The following is an 18,826-nucleotide window of genomic DNA, read 5'->3' as shown; positions in this document are numbered from 1 at the left end:
ACACTAGATCGTGCTCAAACGGGTACCGTCCTGGGAACTGTGGGCTACACTACAAGTCGTTTACTTAGATTTTTTCCTCTTTAGTAATCCCCGCTCCCTGCCAGAGCCCCTCATTGTGTTTGGCCATTATTTGGTAAAATTTGATTGCTCTGGAAACTAATTCCACAGAATATGTGAGATGTGAGCAGAAAAAAAAAAAAAAGAGAAAACCATAGATGAATCTTATGGCGCCTGCCTTTCAAATATTGATTGCAAGCACCGCTGCCTAGAAGCTGTGGGTCCTCAGGAAAGTTAACCTCTGTGCTCAGGTTTCCCGTTTTGAGAAACGAGGATCACAGCACCGGATCATGTATGGATTGTTTCTGTGCCCCAGGCACTGTCCCCAGCTTCATCAGCCCTGAGGGACAGAGGCTTGCCACCTAGGGTCTGTGCAGACTTGCTAGCTCTGTGCTCACCACCCTGCGTTCTGCCTGTGAAAAGTGCTGGCTTGACACTGTGCAGGACTCCTTAAACGTGCCACTGACAGTGAGCCACAGCCGTGGCATGCCACCTGGCTCTGCAGACAGTCCTCCTCTTTTTAATTGTGTCAGAATAACTGAAAAGGCTAACATTTGGGGCTATTTCCTCTATTGAAGAAGCTGTTTTACAATATCTTGACCTTTCAGAGAATACTATTTAAAAACAAAACAAACTTTCGGCCAGGTGCACTGGCTCATGCCTTTAATTTCAGCATTTTCAGAGGCCAAGGTAGGAGGATAGCCTGAGGCCAGGAGTTGAAGATCAACCTGGGCAACATGGCAAGACTGCATCTTTTTTTTTTTTTTTTTTTTTTTGAGACGGAGTCTCGCTCTGTCACCCAGGCTGGAGGGCAGTGGCATGATCTCGGCTCACTGCAAGCTCCGCCTCCCGGGTTCACGCCATTCTCCTGCCTCAGCCTCTCCGAGTGGCTGAGACTACAGGCGCCCGCCACCACGCCCGCTAATTTTTTGTATTTTTAGTAGAGACGGGGTTTCACCGTGGTCTCGATCTCCTGACCTCGTGATCCGCCCGCCTCGGCCTCCCAAAGTGCTGGGATTACAAGCGTGAGCCACCGCGCCCAGCCGTCAATTAAATTTTTAAAAATGTGGTGTATGCCCATAGTCCTGACTTCTCAGGGAGGCTGAAGCGGGAGGATCACTTGAATCCAGTCAGTCATAACTGCACCTCTGCACTCCACCCTGGGTGCCAGAGTGAGACCCTGTCTCTAAAAATATTCTTAATTTTTTTTTAAACTGAAAGTACTATTTTTCTAAAGCTGTATAATAAGAGGAAGAGCCATAATTCTCTGTCCCCATCTAGGTCTGGGGAGAAGCTCCTTCAGGGAAGCAGGCAGAGCCACTCAAGCACGGTGCTACCTCTAGAGAGCCCAATGTGACAGAAGGAACACGTGGCTCCATCTGCTGAATTGTCCTCCTCATATAAAGCCCTCCCTTTTAATTGGGATCACCCCCCCGGGATTAGACCCCACCTGATGGCTTTCTGGGATTCTGAACTAGGTGCAATTCCCTTTAATTGGCTCCTGGTGTGGGTTGCAGCCTTCTTTACAGCCAACAGGTGGGAAGCGCCATTTGCTCCCACTGGTCTCCCACTCCCTGCCCTGAGAAGCTGGGACCCACCTTGTATTGAGTGGGATGCAAAGGGCTTTGTACTTTGCCTCATTTCACGGAAGTTACCCAGTTTCTCATATTCCCCGGAGGCATTTGTGGAGGTGGTCTCAACCTCCTCTGGGGTGCAGCTCTCCTGGCTCCTATCACGTGCCTAGTTCCATCACGGTGTGTCCGCAATCAGCGAATTCTTGGTCTCGCTGACTTCAAGAATGAAGCCTCCGACCCTCGCGGTGAGTGTTAGTTTTTAAAGGCAGGGTGTCTAGAGTTTGTTCCTTCTGATGCTCGGATGTGTTCGGAGTTTCTTCCTTCTGGCAGATTTCGTGCTCTCGCTTACTTCAGAAGTGAAGCCGCAGACCTTCGCGGTGAGTGTTACGGCTCTTAAGGGGGCGTGTCTGGAGTTATTCGTTACTCCAGGGGGGTTCGTGGTCTGGCTGGCTTCAGGAATGAAGCTGCAGACCTTCGTGGTGAGTGTTACAGTTCATAAAGGCAGTGTAGACCCAAACAGCGAGCAGCAGCAGCACTTAGCGCAAAACAGAAAAAGAAAGAACAAAACTCCCACGCGGTGGAAGGGGACGCCAACAGGTTGCTACTGCTGGCTCAGGCAGCCTGCTTTTATTCTCTTATCTGGCTCCACCCACATCCTGCTGATTGGTCCATTTTACAGAGAGCCGATTGGTCTGTTTTACAGAGAGCTGATTGGTCCGTTTTGACAGGGTGCTGATTGGTGCGTTTACAATCCCTGAACTAGACACAAAAGTTCTCCACGGTCCCCACCAGAGTAGCTAGATACAGAGTGTGGATTGGTGCATTCACAAACCCTGAGCTAGACACAGGGTGCTGATTGGTGTGTTTACAAACCTTGAGCTAGATAGAGTGCCGATTGGTGTATTTACAATCCCTTAGTTAGACATAAAGGTTCTCCAAGTCCCCACCAGACTCAGAACCCAGGTGGCTTCACCCAGTGGATCCCCCACTGGGGCTGCAGGTGGAGCTGCTTGCCAGTCCCGTGCCGTGTGCCCACAATCCTCAGCCCTAGGGTGGTCGATGGGACTGGGTGCTGTGGAGCAGGGGGCGGCACTCGTGGGGGAGGCTCAGGCCGCGCAGGAGCCCAAGGCCGGGGGGAGGAGGCTCAGGCATGGCGGGCTGCAGGTCCGGAGCCCTGCCCTGCGGGGAGGCAGCTAAGGCCCGGGGAGAAGTCGAACACAATAGCTGCTGGCCCAGGTGCTAAGCCCTTCACTGCCCGGGGCCAGCGTGGTCGGCTGGCCGCTCCCAGTGCTGGGCCCACAGAGCCCACGCCCACCCGAAACTCGCGCTGGCCCGCAAGCACCGCGTGCAGCCCCGGTTCCCACCCGTGCCTCTCCTTCCACACCTCCCCGCAAGCTGAGGGAGCCGGCTCCGGCCTTGGCCAGCCCAGGAAGGGGCTCCCACAGTGCAGCAGGGGGCCGAAGGGCTTCTCAAGTGCTGCCAAAGTGGGAGCCCAGGCAGAGGAGGCGCCGAGAGTGAGCGAGAGCTGCCAGCATGCTGTCACCTCTCAATGGGGGCTTGGCTTCCCCTGCACAGTTAAAGGAAGAGATTGGACCATTAAGAAATGCCCACTTTTTTTTTTTTTTTTTTGAGATGTAGTCTCGCTCTGTCGCCCAGGCTGGAGTGCAGTGATGCGATCTTGGCTCACTGCAACCTCTGCCACCCAGGTTCAAGCAGTTCTCTCCCTCAGCCTCCGGAGTAGCTGGGATTACAGGCACCTGCCACCAGCCCTGGCTATTTTTTGTATTTTTAGTAGAGACAGAGTTTGACCATCTTGGCCAGGCTGGTCTTGAACTCCTGACCTCGTGATCCACCTGCCTCGGCCTCCCAAAGTGCTATGATCACAGGCGTGAGCCACCGCGCCCGTCCAGAAATGCCCACATTTGTAAAGTTGGTTGCTGCTAGGGTCCAACTCTGCTATCAACATTCACCGATGAGGTCTGGGAATGGGAACTTGTGTTTAAGAAGACTCCTTAAGTGCTAAGACTGCCCATCTTTAACCATACTACTTTTCTGATAACAAAGCTCAAATTTTCATCATTTTTTTTTATTTGACATGAGCTATTCTAACTAAACTGGAATGTGTCCTGTAGTTTTCACTTTCCCGTAATTCACTTATTTTTTTCTGTTCTAAAGTTTTCTCTAATTTTGAAATTAATAGAAAAAGAAACCGACAAATATAAAATATTTTACTTAGTCACAGTGATATGTCTATTTTTGTATTCATTCATCTCCCCTCTCCCCACACAAGAAACCCCCAGCACATCCCTACTTTCTGGAATGAAAATAGTTCCAAGAAGTATGGATTTTGAGGTTCAACATCTGCACTTTTATTTCTTTTTCCATTGTAAAAACAAATGGTCTCTAATAATTGATGTCAAACACAGTCTTCAGGCCGATGAAATACAGTAAGCCTGAGAACGAATAAAGCAACTAAATGGAGCTGTTTTATTTAACAGAAAGCACAGTGATCTTCCTTACGAGCTGGATTCCCGAGAGGAAAATGTTTGTAATCAGATTTGACTCTAGGATTAAGAGGGCAAGGCGCGACCCTCTTAGTGAACCGGAAAGTAAGCAACAGTACACAAGTGTTCTCACCAGGGACAGCAAATGGGAGTTGCCAAGATTACAAGATCCCGAGACCTAAACTATTTCATCTGCTGAACTAAACTCAAAACTTTGTGGGATTTGTTTTAAATTTCTCATTGGCAAGTGGTGACTTCCTGCTCTAGCAAGAAAAATGATTAAAGGGGTTTGTTTACTGTCTCTGACACAAACAGCTCTTACAACACATTTTGTACACTTGACATAAATGAAATTTAATCAAACTGGTCAAATTCCTTTGGGAGGTGGGGAGAAAATAAATCAATCAGCAAGAAGCACTTGTGATTTCCAAAATAATGATAACAAGTCTTTCTCTATGTCAAACATCACTGTTTCCAGATAAGCGACTTAGCTCTACTATAAAACACAATCCATAGCCAAACTGCTTCTTGTCAAAGCACTAAGGGATCCTCCAATAATGTCACCCTACCAAGGCAGATTCAGAACTCACCCTCCTCTATACCTCTGCCTCTGCAGCTTTGTACCCCAGCAGGGGCCAGCCAGCACACGATTTCCGAAAAGGGCTATAAAATAAATGAATAAATGTAGTAGGCTTTTTTTTTTTTTTTTTTTTCTGAGACAGGGTCTCACCCTGTGGCCCAAGCTGGAATGCAGTGGTGCAGTCTCGGTTCACTGCAACCTCCGCCTCCCGGTTCAAGCAATTCTCGTGCCTCAGCCTCCTGAGTAGCTGGGATTACAGGTGTGCAGCACCACACCGGGCTAATTTTAGTAGCGCCTGTAGTCCCAGCTAATCCGGAGGCTGAGGCAGGAGAATGGCATGAACCTGGGAGGCAGAGCTTGCAGTGAGCCGAAATCACGCGCTGCACTCCAACCTGGGCGACAGAGTGAGACTCTGTCTCAAAAAATAAAATAAATAAAATAAAATAAAATAAAATAAATAAAATATTCCTGGCAGTTTTCTGTGATATATCACAAAGTGATATTTCTGTTACATTTTGCAGAAGAAGGATTTGTCTTTATTTTTCTTCTGTCTTATATTTTTCCCTTAGACTTTTGCTAAGCCTTGATCACTTTTTTTTTTAGGGACTACAGCTCCTTGACTGCAAAGTAACAACTGTTGCAAAAGGAAGTTTTCTACTTGTTAAAATCCAGTAGCTTGTTAGCCCTATTGTTTAAATACTGGATTTTTCTTTCAAATTTCACAATTATCTTAGGAATGACTGGAACATTTGTGTTCTTAACACTGAGGAAATTCCTGTGTAGGCAAATGAGGCCAGATGGAGGGTGCAGCAGAGAGTTTAATATCCTCTTGGAATGGAAGGGGGGCCATACTAAAACATGCTCCGGGCCTTCGAGGGGCTGCTATTTTCCGGTATACACATATAAGAGGCATTTTTCATTTTTCCTTGATTGGGGCCAAGGGTAATTGTGTCAGAAGTGAGTGCTAAGTGGCTGAGTAGGTTTGAGGAAGGCTTAGAGACCCAGCTTATTTATGGATAATCTGATTATAATATTTATGATCATTGATTTTTAAAAATTACTGGACCTCTTAAAAATGGTTGGATATGAGACTGGTATATACTAATGCTAATAGCTTTCTCTTTTTAAAGAGATAGTGTCGCTCTCTGATGACACACAGGCTGGAGTGCAGTGGCACTGTCAGAGCTCACAGCATCCTCAAACTCCTGGGCTCAAGCAATCCTCCCACCTCAGCCTTCTGTGTAGCTGGGACCGCAGGTGTGTGCCACCATGCTCGGCTAATTTTTTAATTTTTTCTTTGTTGCAGAGATGGAGTCTTGCTATGTTGCTCAGGCTGGTATTGAACTCTTGGCCTCAAGCAATCCTCCTGCCTTGGCCTCCCAAAGTGTTGGGATTACAGGTGGGAGCCACCTCTTGGGGCCTAAGGGTTTTCTTATATATCAGCAATAACTAATTCTAATGTAGTTGGAGAAAAGAAAGAGCCCATCCACAATGCCCTTCAAATATCAGAAATCTCTAGGAATAAACCTGGCAAGAAATGTATGAGATCCCTTTGTGGAAAACTAGAACTAGTGGGATGTAGTGGCTCACGCTAGTAATCCCGGCACTTTGGGAGGCCGAGGCAGGTGGATCACCAGAGGTCAGGAGTTCCAGACAAGCCTGGCCAACATGGTGAAACCCCGTCTCTACTAAAAATACAAAAATTAGCCAGGTGTAGTGATTCATGCCTGTAATCCTAGCTACTTAGGAGGCTGAGGCAGGAGAATCACTTGAACCCAGGAGGTGGAGGTTGCAGTGAGCCGAGATCGCACCATTGCATTCCAGCCTGGGCAACAAGAGTGAAACTGTCTCAAAAAAAAGAAAAGAAAACTGTGGGTCTTTAGGAAAAAAACATAGAAGACCCGAATAAACCAAAGGATGCTATGTTCTATAATGGGAAGATTCAAAACTTTAAAAATGTTAATGCAAACAGATATTAAAGACTAGATGCAACTGGCTTGCCTTCCCAGATATCCAAATATATGCTAAAAGCTGGGGTAATTAAAATAGTGCAGTGTTGTAGAAATAGGAAAACTGTCAATAAAACAGCTAGAATGTTTATGAGAATTTAATATACGGTTAAAGAGATAATTCAAATTAGTTGCAGAAAGAATATACCATTTAATGATGTGGGAACCATGATATACAGTCAGATCCATTCCTTATGCCATATAGGTCAGTAAATTCTGATTGGATTAAAATTCAAATCTGAAAATCAAGACAGTAAAAATACTGGAAGTAAATTTAGAAGAATTATTTTCTAGTTCTGGAGTAGTTTCAAATTACTCATGCGAGACGCAAAACTCAAACTAAAAGGAAAAGAGGAAGTATTTGACTAATACTGACTTTGGAAATAGGAGTTGAATGAGAAGCAGGGAACTGTTCAGTTCATTATTCTTTATATATACTGTATACACACACACACACACGTACGTATTTTAAAGGAACTGTTCAAGCACTATACATGTAATTTTTTTTTTTTTTTTTTTGAGACAAGAGTCTTGCTCTGTCGCCCAGGCTGGAGCGCAGCGGCGCGATCTTGGCTCACTGCAAGCTCCGCCTCCCGGGTTCACGCCATTCTCCTGCCTCAGCCTCTCCGAGTAGCTGGGACTACAGGCGCCCGCCACCACGACCGGCTAATTTTTTGTATTTTTAGTAGAGACAGCGTTTCACCGTGTTAGCCAGGATGGTCTCGATCTCCTGACCTCGTGATCCGCCCGCCTCAGCCTCCCAAAGCGCTGGGATTACAGGCGTGAGCCACCGCTCCCGGCCCTATACATGTAATTTTTAAAAAACAAGAGAACTTTGCCAGGCGCCGTGGCTCACGCTTGTAATCCCAGCACTTTGGGAGGCCGAGGCGGGCGGATCACGAGGTCAGGAGATCGAGACCACGGTGAAACCCCGTCTCTACTAAAAATACAAAAAAATAGGCGGGCGCCGTGGCGGGCGCCTGTAGTCTCAGCTACTCGGAGAGGCTGAGGCAGGAGAATGGCGTGAACCCGGGAGGCGGAGCTTGCAGTGAGCCGAGATCGCGCCACTGCACTCCAGCCTGGGCGACAGAGCGAGACTCCGTCTAGAAAAAAAAAAAAAAAGAGAACTTTAAAAAATGTAACAAAAACGTACACCAAAAAATGTATACTTATTCAGACCTTGAAGAAATATATTTTACATTTTTACAGCAGACATTAATGAACCTTTAGTCCTGTGTGCCTGTGGCTGCCACAATTACTACTTGAGACCGTCACTATGACAGTTATTACTCTTACTACTTGAGACAGTCATTACAAGACTGAACGAAGGGACAAACGTAGAAATGATAAAGCTGTTTTAAAGGAAGGGGAGACGGGGAAGAAGGGAGCTCCCTGCTTCTAGTGAGCAAAGGCAGCCCCCTGAGCTTCCACAGCCCTTCGCATTCATTGGGAGAATGAGCAGGGAGGAGGCGGTAAGACTGGTCAGCTGTTTGATTGATCGCAAGTTCTCATTACTAACAGGCTTCAGTTCTGTCTAATCATAAGAAACACTTGCGCCTGGGTGGTGACTGCCCTCAGCAGTCCTTCTGGGCGGCAGACACAGTTTGTCAGTTTGCCAACATCCTGCTCTCATGAGAAACAGTTTGCTGCTGACTCACATGGCCTCCAGTGATGCACCGAGTTGATCACAACCCTCAATCTTTCGGCCTCTACGAGCCGCAGCGGGGTGGGGAGGTGCCAGCCTGCTGAGGCCTTCGGGTTCCTAGGCTGCTGGCATTTTAAAACCACCACTGCATTCCAACTCCCCTTGGATAACACCCTGAAACAGGCCAAGAAGAAATACAGGAGAAAAAATTACCTGCCGTTGAATATTTCTATTTCAAGTGAATACTAGCTGAATATTTACTAAATGACATTGTTAGGCATCAGCAAAAGCGGGCCTGTAATAGTTGGGCGAGGACAGGGAAAGACTGAAATGGGCAGAAAAGATTACTGGCTGTCCTGCAGGTTCAGTGTGCTTTGGCCTATTTTTCAACTGTGTAAATTTTCGCCGCCGCTGCCTATTTTTCAACTGTCTAAATTTTCACCGCCAAAGCCGCCAAAACCGCCGCCGCCGCAGCCTCCTCAAAAGCCGCCGCCACCGCCGCTGCCGCCAAAGCCGCCTCCTCCTCCTCCTCCTGGTCCTCCTCCTCCTCTCCCTCCTCCTCCTCTTCATCCTGCTCCTCTCCCTCCTCCTCCTCTCTCTCCTCCTCCTCATCCTCCTCCTCCTCCTCATCCTCCTCCTCATCCTCCTCCTCCTCTTCATCCTGTTCCTCTCTCTCCTCCTCCTCCTCTTCATCCTGTTCCTCTCTCTCCTCCTCCTCCTCATCCTGCTCCTCTCTCTCCTCCCTGTCCTCCTCCTCCTCTTCCTCCTCCTTCCTTCTAGTAAGCTTACTGGAGTGAAACTCGAATATTTTCAAAACGGGTTAACGCAAATGATTCTTGTCCAAAGAAATAGAAATAATCGAAGTGTGAAGGGGCGTGGGAGGGGGTTGAGATGTGCCCGTTCAGGCCCGGGGCACTGGCGAGGGTGTGCGTGTGAGTGGGGGGTGGGGGCATTAACGGTGTCTTCTCCCCACAAATGAAAGAGAAACAGTAAATTCTCCTGGGGGTGGTGAATCAGGTGGGAAGGTGGAGCCAACGCTCTTTGCAAACTGGGGAGCCAGGGGTTGGTAGCTGGGAAGAGGGTTCGGTGGTGACCCTGGGGGAGGGGATGGGGGCAGGGAGCGGGAAACAGGGGGCAGCCCCGGGGGAGAAATGGGAGAGGGAGGAGGACGCCAGGGGCACAGGGACAGCCTCCGGGGGGGCGCGGCGCCGCGCGAGCCCGAGGATGGAGGCTGAGGCTGCCCGTGGAGCTGCAGGTAAGCGGAGCCGCTCTGGCCCGGCCTAGGGCTGCCCGCCTCCCTCCCTGCGCTGCAACAGCTCCTCCCCGCGTCTCGGGTTTCAATGGCTCGACCTGCCTGAAAGCCCCGGGCCCCCGCGCTGCAAGCGGATCCCGTAAACAGCGCGCGGCGGCCAGGGAAACCTTCCCCGGAGCGGGCGCCAGGGTGCCGCGAGCCGCGCACCTGTTGTTGCCCCGGGACTGAACTGCAGCGGCGGAGCGGCGGGCGGGGGGCCTGGACGTCGAGTGCGGGGTCGGCGGGGCTCCCGCACTCACACTGGGGAGCGTTTCAGTCCCTCCCTGGAAGAAAGGGGAGGAAATGCTCGGGGGAGCCAGGAGAGGCACTGCCAGCATCAACCCCACGCGCGCCCCGGCCTCCGCTCCCGGCCTCGGTCACAGCTTCTCTCGGAGGTCCCCCGGGGACACCGGGCGCCGGGACTGACCTGGGCTTGCTTCCCAGGCGCGGGGGCGTGGGGAAGTCCCTGCCTTCCCAGGGTCTCCGCTGTCTTGTCTGTGAAATGGGAACCGCACAGTGGGGGAGAATTCTTTACTGCCGCTCGGGTTACTGCCAGCGCCCCTTCCGCCCCCGCCACCCTCCCTGGGCCGGGACGCCTCGGCTGTGGTCGGGGGCGGAGAGGTGGAGCGGGTCGGGGTCGCCGGAGTCCGGGCTTCGTGCCAGTTCTGGCCCTGGAGCGCGCGTCCCCGAGCCTGTCGCTTCCCGGGCCCCAGGGGGTGCCATGCTTGGCCCCTGTCTCCAGAAAACCAGGCAGAGCGGGTGCACGTTCCGAATCTGAAAGCACGTGAAACAAAACGCCCCAAAGCCCACCAGCCCCTGAAGTGCTCGGATAGGAGCAAGAGTAGCGCCCTTGGATGCTGAGAAAGTGCCTCTTTACCTCCTGCGCCTTCCCTTCTCCTTGTGGGGACGTGTGGCAGGGCCGGGTGTGATAATGAGACCCGTTTCCCGAGGGAAGGAGGGCGCGGTGACCGGCTGTTCTGGCCCCTGCACGTCCAGTCCGACCCGTTAGGCGCCCTGGCCGCAGGCGGCCTGCCCTCCCCAGCGGCAGCTCAGCCACAGACTGGCCACTTTCTCCCGCCACACGTCTCGGTAAGGGAACAAAAAAATCTCATAAAGGCTTCTCTGCTTTTTCTTGGAAGGCAACTTTAGAGGCGAATTACGCTCTTTTATGACTTGCTCTGAAAGCTGTGACTTAGAGTTGCTTTTCTCCTGATTTTAGGTGAGTTAAGGAGGTAAGGTAGCTATTAGCCAATTGTATGGATTAGTTACATTTTTCGTGGACGTTTTAGTTGGCCTAGAGATTGAGAAAGGGTTTTTTGTTTATTTGTGTGTTATTTGTTTATTTGTTTTCAGACAGAGTCTCTGTCACCCAGGCTGCAGTGCGCAATCTCATCTCACTGAAACCTCCGCCCCACCCCCACTCCCTCCCGGGGTTGAAGCAATTCTCCTGCCTCAGCCCCTCGAGTAGCTGCTTCTACAGGTGCCCGTCATCATGCCTGGCTAATTTTTCTATTTTTAGTTGAAACGGGGTTTCACCTTGTTGGCCAGGCTGGTTTCGAACTCCTGACCTCAAGTGATCCACCCGCCTAGGCCTGGCAAATTGCTGGGATTATGGGCGTGAGCCACCATTCCTGGCCGAGAAAGGTTTTTTGTCTTTTGTTTTGGAAGGGGAGATACCATTTCTTTTTTGATTGTTTTCTCTGTGCTTTTTTCTAGAAAGTTGGGTTTCACGGTTGTGGATGGCGAGTACTGTTTCCAGTTTACACGTTGGAGAACTAGGACAAGGAAAAAAAGTGATTTGCTCTTTGAATCTCATCTTCCTCATCTACAAAATGGAGGAGATTTTGCCCACTTGGGGGCTTATTGTAGAGCAGTATTACACCGAGGTGCTCCCAGAAGCTCTTCCCTGCCGCTAGGCCTGTGGGTGATTTCATGAGCCAGAGGGTTCCTGCCAAGGATTGCTTTAGAGATCTGTCTTACTCTACCCAGTCTCCTTGCCTTTTAATGGGAAAAGTAATGGTAATTTCATCTTCTGGAAAAGTATAGTTGGCTTAAAACAGTTTACGGATTTTCCTGTATTTATTTCAACTTTTGCTGTGGCTTTGATGGTTACTGATGGCCAAGATGACACACAGCAGTTGCACATTAATCATTTCAACATGTGCTACATCCTAATGGATTGGAGTTTTACATAGCTGAACCACTGCCTGAACTTTGGTAGCCTCTTTCCAAAAAGGGCTTGAGCAAATCATGTCTACTTGGGAATCTGATTTCCTGTAGCAAGGAAGCAGGAAACTAAGAATTAGGCTTTCAGGGAAGGCTGTATCCCAGGTCCCAGTGAGCTCTAGTGCTGAAACACAGTGAAAAGGCACACGACATCCCCCTGGGAGCTGTGCTGTGTCTGCATAAGGCTCCTCAATGTTGGTGTGTCTGGTTTTCAGGAGGCAGGCGTACTGTCTGAAGAGGCTTTGGAGGTACCCCAAATAATTCAGGTCTTGACCTGCCCCAGGGCCACACACATGCATATGCTCTGTCTGTCTGTCTGTCTCTCTCTCTGTCTCTGGATTTCTCAGAGTGTGTATGTGTTTTTAATTTCCCCGATGCTGCAGACCTTCTTAGGTTCCACCAGACCATCTGTTGCTGTCATTCCAGCTTGGAGTGCAGTGGAAAGAAAAAAGAAAGTCAGACACAGCCCGATTCTGTTACCGTCCTCATCCTTTACCTTGGCCTTCCATCATCTATAAGAACTTAACCTGCCTTGTAAGGATTAGATGAGACTGTGTGCATAAGAACCGACCGCCAGGCCCATGGTGAAACGGAGAGTAGATTGTGGAGGAAGCCATCTGTTCTGACCTCCTCCCTTCTGTTTACATACAAAGCCGAAGGCTTTGTGAGAATTGTGTGTGTTATGACCTTCATTTAGGAAGTCAGTTAAGTGTTTGAATTTGGAAAAGTTGGGTGTTCTGACAATTTGCACTGGTAATAAAGCAGAGAGGGGCCATTGCGGTGGCTCAAGCCTGTAATCCCAGCACTTTGAGAGGCCAAAGTGGACGGATCACCCGATGTTAGGAGCTCGAGACCAGCCTGAACAACATGGCGAAATCCTGTCTCTACTAAAAATACAAAAATTAACCGGGCTTGGTGGCGGGTACCTGTAATCCCAGCTACTTGGGAGGCTGAGGCAGGAGAATCACTTGAACCTGGGAGGCAGAGGTTGCAGTGAGCCGAGATGGCACCACTGCACTCTAGCCTGGGCGACAGAGCAAGACTGTCTCAAAACAAAAACAACAAAAAACCAGAGAGGGCTAGTAGACTAGAAAGATAGCAGGTGAGGAGGAAAATTGAGGGTGACTCAGAAGCTTGGGTTTGGGGGTGGGGAACAGGGACAGTGGTGACACCCATGGAGGAACTGGCTCTCAGCGGGGGAAATGGTGCAATACATTCCAGAGTGTTTCAGGACATACCTCCCACTGGAGACACGAAGAGCTGGGCAAAAACACTAACTCCAGAGCTTAGGGGGAATTTAAGTGCTAATTCTAGAAAAGCCAGTGCCTGCACCTGAGCTCTGAGGGACCCCCTGTTACTTAGTGGAGAGAGAGCAGAGCAGATGGAACCCAGGGAAAGGCTGTCTCATCCTTTGGAGCATGAGAGGAGAAGAGGAGCTGAGGACAGGGGCAGAAAGCTCAGAGAGTGAGAAGTGTTGAGGACCTAGCTTTGAGACAAGGCCCCAAAGGAGGAGAGACCAAAAGGGAAAGAGGCCAGGGGCGGGCCTGATGCTGAGGGAGACTGAGACATGTGCGGGTTTGGAGAGGTCCAGAGAAAGGATCAGGGAGGGCAGAGTTGGTATATCTCGGGACGTTGAACAGGGTTGGGCACAGCTGCCATTTCCAAAGGGTTTGTGGGGATAAGAAAAAGGAGGAGGCTGAGCTTGAAGTGATGTTAAGCATTAGGGAAGCTGGCTTTTCCTTTGTGTTTTGGGGTGGGGGGGGCTTGAATACATTTTTAGTAAACTAACCTTTAGGAAGAGTTTACTATATGCCACGTATGGTGCTAAGCCCTTTCCTACATTACCTTAAATGATTTTAACAATAAATAGTAAGCGTGGGTCCAAAAGTTCCCCCTTATCCAGGGGAATATGTTCCAAGACCCCCAGTGGGTGCCTGAAACTGAAGACAGGACTGAACCCTGTATATACTATGCACGAATTTCTCTTTCCTTCCTCACAGACAGCTTCACGGATAGAAATTTGTTCTTACTGCAGATCTTAGCAAGCTCAGTCTAGGATATTTTTTTTCTTTCTTTCCTTACTAAATTGAGAACTTTCACCTTTTCGCTTAAAGAAAACACTTTACTAGCTGGGCATGGTGGCTCACACCTGTAATCCCAGCACTTTGGGAGCCCGAGGTGGGCAGATCGCTTGAGCCCAGGAGTTCGAAACCAGCCTGGGCAACATGGCGAAACCCTGTCTCTACAAAAAAAATGCAAAAATTGGCCAGGTGTGGTGGCGCACACCTGTAGTCCCAGCTACTTGGGAGGCTGAGGTGGGAGAATCACCTGAGCCCAGGTAGGTTGAGGCTGCAGTGAGCTGTGATGGTGCCATGGCACTCCAGCCTGGATGACAGAGACTATGTCTCAAAAAAAAAAAAAAGAAAAAAGAAAAAAAAAAAAAAATATATATATATATATATATATATATATATATGTGCAAAGGAAGGAAGGAAAGCAAGCAAGCAATCACTTCACAGCATCTCTTTGGCATTTCTGAATTGCCAGCATCCCTACTTTTATGCTTTGGGGCAGTGATTAAGTAAAATAAGAATTACTTGAACACAAGCACTGTGACGCCAGGACAATTAATCTGATCATTGAGATGGCTCCTAACTGACTAATAGACAAGGAGCATTGACAGCGTGGATCCGTTGGACAAAGGGATGATTCATGCCTCCGGCTGGACAGATCCGGATGCCTCAAGATTTCATCATGCTACTCAGAACAACATGCAATTAAAAACTTTCAAATTGTTCATTTCTAGAATTTTCCATTTAATATTTTCAGACTATGGTGGTCTGCAAATAATTGAAGCCTTGGAAAGCAAAACTGAGGATAAGGGGGGACTACTGTACTGTTATTATCCTCATTTCACTGGTGAGGAAGCTGAGGCACAGAGATGAAGTAACCTGCCTAAGGTCACCTGGATAGTAAGTGGCAGTGTGGCCATGGGGTTGGTGGCGATTTGACTCCCAGAGAAAGGAATCTGTCATGAGGGTGGGGTTCAAAGTGGATGCTCCCTCCCCTCCAAAAAGTGGGGGTCCCCTCTAAAAAAGTGGAGGCCCAGAAAGTAAATAATTTATGATTCAGTTTCTAAGGGGACTCCTTCAGAGATGACCTCATGTAGACATAAAATTTTAAAAAACCAGAGGTGGGTGGATCCCTTGAGGCCAAGAGTTCGAGACCAGCCTGGCCAACGTGGTGAAACCCCATCTCTACCAAAAAAATACAAAATATAGCCGGGCACAGTGGTTCATACCTGTAATCTCACCTACTCGGGAGGCTGAGGCATGAGAATTGCTTGAACCCGGGAAGCGGAGGTTATAGTGAGCTGAGATTGCACCACTGCACTCCAGCCTGGGTGACAGAGTGAGATCCCACCTCAAAAAATAACAAAAAAACTCTCCCAAACCAAATAGTCATCAGCCATTTTGGATCTTCTCTAGTCCGTGGTGTGTAAGTGTCTCTGTAGGGGAACGTGGACCCAGCATGTCTGGGATTTCAGTTCTTGGGGAGCAGGGCCTCACTGGGGACCATGGGCAGGGGCTGGGCTGGATATGTGGACTCATAACACTGCCACAGACTATTCCCATTCCTTCATCAGTGTGAAAGGAAAGGATGAGGTGGCCTCTGAAAGTCTACCTGGCCATGGAGGTTGTCAGTTGCTTCTCACCCAAGCAGATGGTACAGTCTGTGAGGGCAGTACCCACGCTGATCCTCCAGCCCTAGTGCCCTGCCTGTACCTGGCACACAGCAGGCACCCCGTGAGCGTGGAATGGAGGAAACATTTCCTGTTAGATGCTGCAAAGAACCTCTCGAAAGTTTGCTAGGGGGGATTTTTTTGTGATTGGGTGTATCGACGAGCTGGCTTGCCACCACCTGGCCAGGGCTCTGGGCAGCTCATCCCCTAGAATGTCTTTCCAGGGATCCTGTTCTTCCTGGGAGGGCAGGTCCACAGTGAGGTCCCCTGACGGCCCAGGCGTCTGTTTTCCATCTTCTGTTGTGATTCCTTGCCATGTAGTGGCATCTACACTAGAGATGGTTCTTGTCACCCCCTTTCTACACATCAGGGGCTGTAGGATATCTGTATGAAATGGGATCTCCACAGCATAAGATGGCTGGTGTCCTGTGCCCCTCCACATGGGTCCTGCCATGGCCTGGCAGGACAGAGTGAATGACCAGACTTGGATACGGTGGTGGCAGGGCAGTGGATGCTGAATGTTGTCGTTTTGACCTTTGAAGCCCTAGTCTGGCAGCCAGCTGACCGGCCTTTGCTGGGCTCCTGACGTTGGCTGGCTGCCGGTTCCTCTGATATTCAGATTTACAGCTCAGCCCTGGGAGATTCAGAGGACTGTAGAAAATGGCTGTTTTGTGGTATAGAAAGAAACTTCAGGGAAAAATTTAAACGCTTGGTCAGATGCCCTGGGGTTCACATGACTTTTAAAGTCAGGGTTGCTGGAAGGTCGGAGGAGCAGTTGCAGGTCAGAGACACCTGTTGGACCTGAAGGTCTGGGACTTTGGCACGCAGCAGTGGCGGTTTAGAAGTGCCATGCCTTCTAGTGTGCCCACCTGTGGTTGTTGCTTTGCTTTTCCTAGGCCAGCAGTCAGCAGGCTTGGGCAGAGGTGGGGCACACAGGCTGCATGAATCCAAAGGCCACTGTTGAAATCCAAGCATGTCCCTCCACCCACCGCTGCTCTTCTCCCTGTCTTTCTTTCCTGTCCCATTCTCTGGTCCACTCTGTGCCTTCTCACTTCAAACCCGTTGCATTCCATATCCCCAGGCAATGGCTTCATTTCCCTCCTAAGAGGAACCTGCTCAAACCAATGCCTATTAACTATCAAGGCACAGAAAACTTTCCATGCTTCTTTGCTCTTCCAAAGCAGGGCAGCCACAGAACCACCAGGAACTGCCCTGAGGCTGAGGCCTGGGAGTGCCTGGGGAGGGCAAGAGGGAAACTCCTTGTGATGTGTGTGTGTGTGTGTGTGTGTGTGTGTGTGTGTGTGTGTGTGTGTGGAGGGGAGGCTCCCATGGCCCAAACCCTCATAGACCACTTGGTTTCCTTTACTTGCAGAAATTAAGATAAATGTGTTTTTTTTGGAAACCGAGTCTGTAACCACGATTGGCAAATTCCGTTAACAGAGAAAGCTGCGTTCATTTCTTCATCGCATTTTGCAGTGAAGTTGGTGTTGTGGAGTCTTCACTGCATAAAGCTCCTCCCAGTGCTGCCCCCCGTCTAGCTGTGTTCTATTAGACAGGTACTTGGCAGATTATTTTTGGTGTGTGCATGCATGTGGCAGAGTTGTATAATATTCAAACAGCGAATTATGGTTGGTTATTCATTTTGACCTTTACGTTTCCCAACAAGTGATTTGTGTGATACACGTACGCTGCCCACCTTTGACCTGCTGGAACATCTTGAAAAAAAAATTTTTTTAAGCTATGCAGGAGGAAAGATATTGCTTTATTTTTTCATAATATATGAATACTAAATTAAAATATTATTAAAATATTTAAAAATACTTGGGGTAAAAAAAAATCGCTCCTCCAAAAGAAAAGTCTAGTTATTTGTTGATGAATATCTACTTTTAAGAATAACACTTAAACATGGTTATTGGCAGATCACCTTCTCTTCATTTCTTGCCTTCTTTTATTTGTTTATTTATTTGACGGAGTCTTGCTCTGTCACCCAGGCTGGAGTGCAGTGGTGCGATCTTGACTCACTGCAACATCCGCCTCCCGGGTTTAAGCGATTCTTGTGCCTCAACCTCCCAAGCAGCTGGGATTACAGGTGCCCACCATGACGCCCAGCTAATATTTGTATTTTTAGTAGAGACAAAGTTTCACCATGTTGGCCAGGCTGATCTTGAACTCTTGACCTCAAGCGATCCTCCTGCCTTGGCCTCCCAAAATGCTGGGATTACAGGTGTGAGCCACGGTGCCCTGCCTGTTTCCTGCCTTTTAAATGAGTTGAGATTCCCTTCACCTTTGCCCCAGTCCCATTTTTTTCTCTCTCCTTTGAAATTTAATATCTATGCTTCTATTCTTTTAGAAGCTAACTTAGAAATCTTAATATGCATGTTTCACTTTACTTTGAAATCAATGATTTTTAAAACTTTTTCTGGAAAAATATAAGGTTCTTAGAATGCTTACACTCCAATTACTCCTTCTCTCCTTGTGTACTATTGTTTGTAGCACCTTAGTTCTATTATGATTTTTTTAGCTCCTCAGATTAGATGTTTGTGTTCTGTATTCTCAGTATTTTAACTTAGATTTATTCACATGTTGATTTTTTTGTTGTTCCCATTTCTTCTTGACTGTCACCTCTTTTTTGTTGTTGTTCATTTAAATTCTTTTTTTTTTTTCCTGAGATACAGTCTCGCTCTGTCACCCAGGCTGGAGTACAGTGACGCAATCCCGGCTCACTGTAACCTCCGCCTCCAGGGTTCAAGCAACTGTCTGACTCAGCCTCCCTAGTAGCTGGGATTACAGGCACGCAGCACCATGCCTGGCTAATTTTTGTATTTTTCGTAGAGACGGGGTTTCACCATCTTGGCCAGGCTGGTCTTGAACTCCTGACCCCATGATCCACCTGCCTCAGCCTCCCAAAGTGCTGAGTTTACAGGCATGAGCCACCGCACCTGGCCTTAAATTCTTTTTTCTTTATTTTTGTCTGACCAAGTTAACCCAAAGAACCCGTCTTTGAGCTCTGAGATTGTTTCCTCAGCTTGGTCTTCCGCTGTTAATACTTCTGAGTTTATTATGAAATTCTTGCAGTGACCTTTTTTATTGTCTTTTTTTTTCAGCTCAATCAGTTTAGTTTGGTTTTCTTTCTTTCTTCCTTTCTTGATGGAGTCTTACTCTGTCGCCCAGGCTGGAATGCAGTGGTGCGATCTCGGC

General features: G+C 48.7%; 1 protein-coding gene across 1 annotated transcript in view; it reads right to left on the bottom strand.

Moving 5' to 3' along the window:
• PGPEP1L (pyroglutamyl-peptidase I like) overlaps positions 1 to 18,826 on the bottom strand; it is a 155,809-nt gene that overhangs the window by 56,969 nt on the left and 80,014 nt on the right.

Source organism: Symphalangus syndactylus, chromosome 5 (assembly GCF_028878055.3).
Source record: "Symphalangus syndactylus isolate Jambi chromosome 5, NHGRI_mSymSyn1-v2.1_pri, whole genome shotgun sequence".
Classification (NCBI taxonomy): domain Eukaryota; kingdom Metazoa; phylum Chordata; class Mammalia; order Primates; family Hylobatidae; genus Symphalangus; species Symphalangus syndactylus.
Note: the sequence above shows the minus strand (reverse complement) of the source record. Positions and strands in the feature narration are given on the sequence as shown.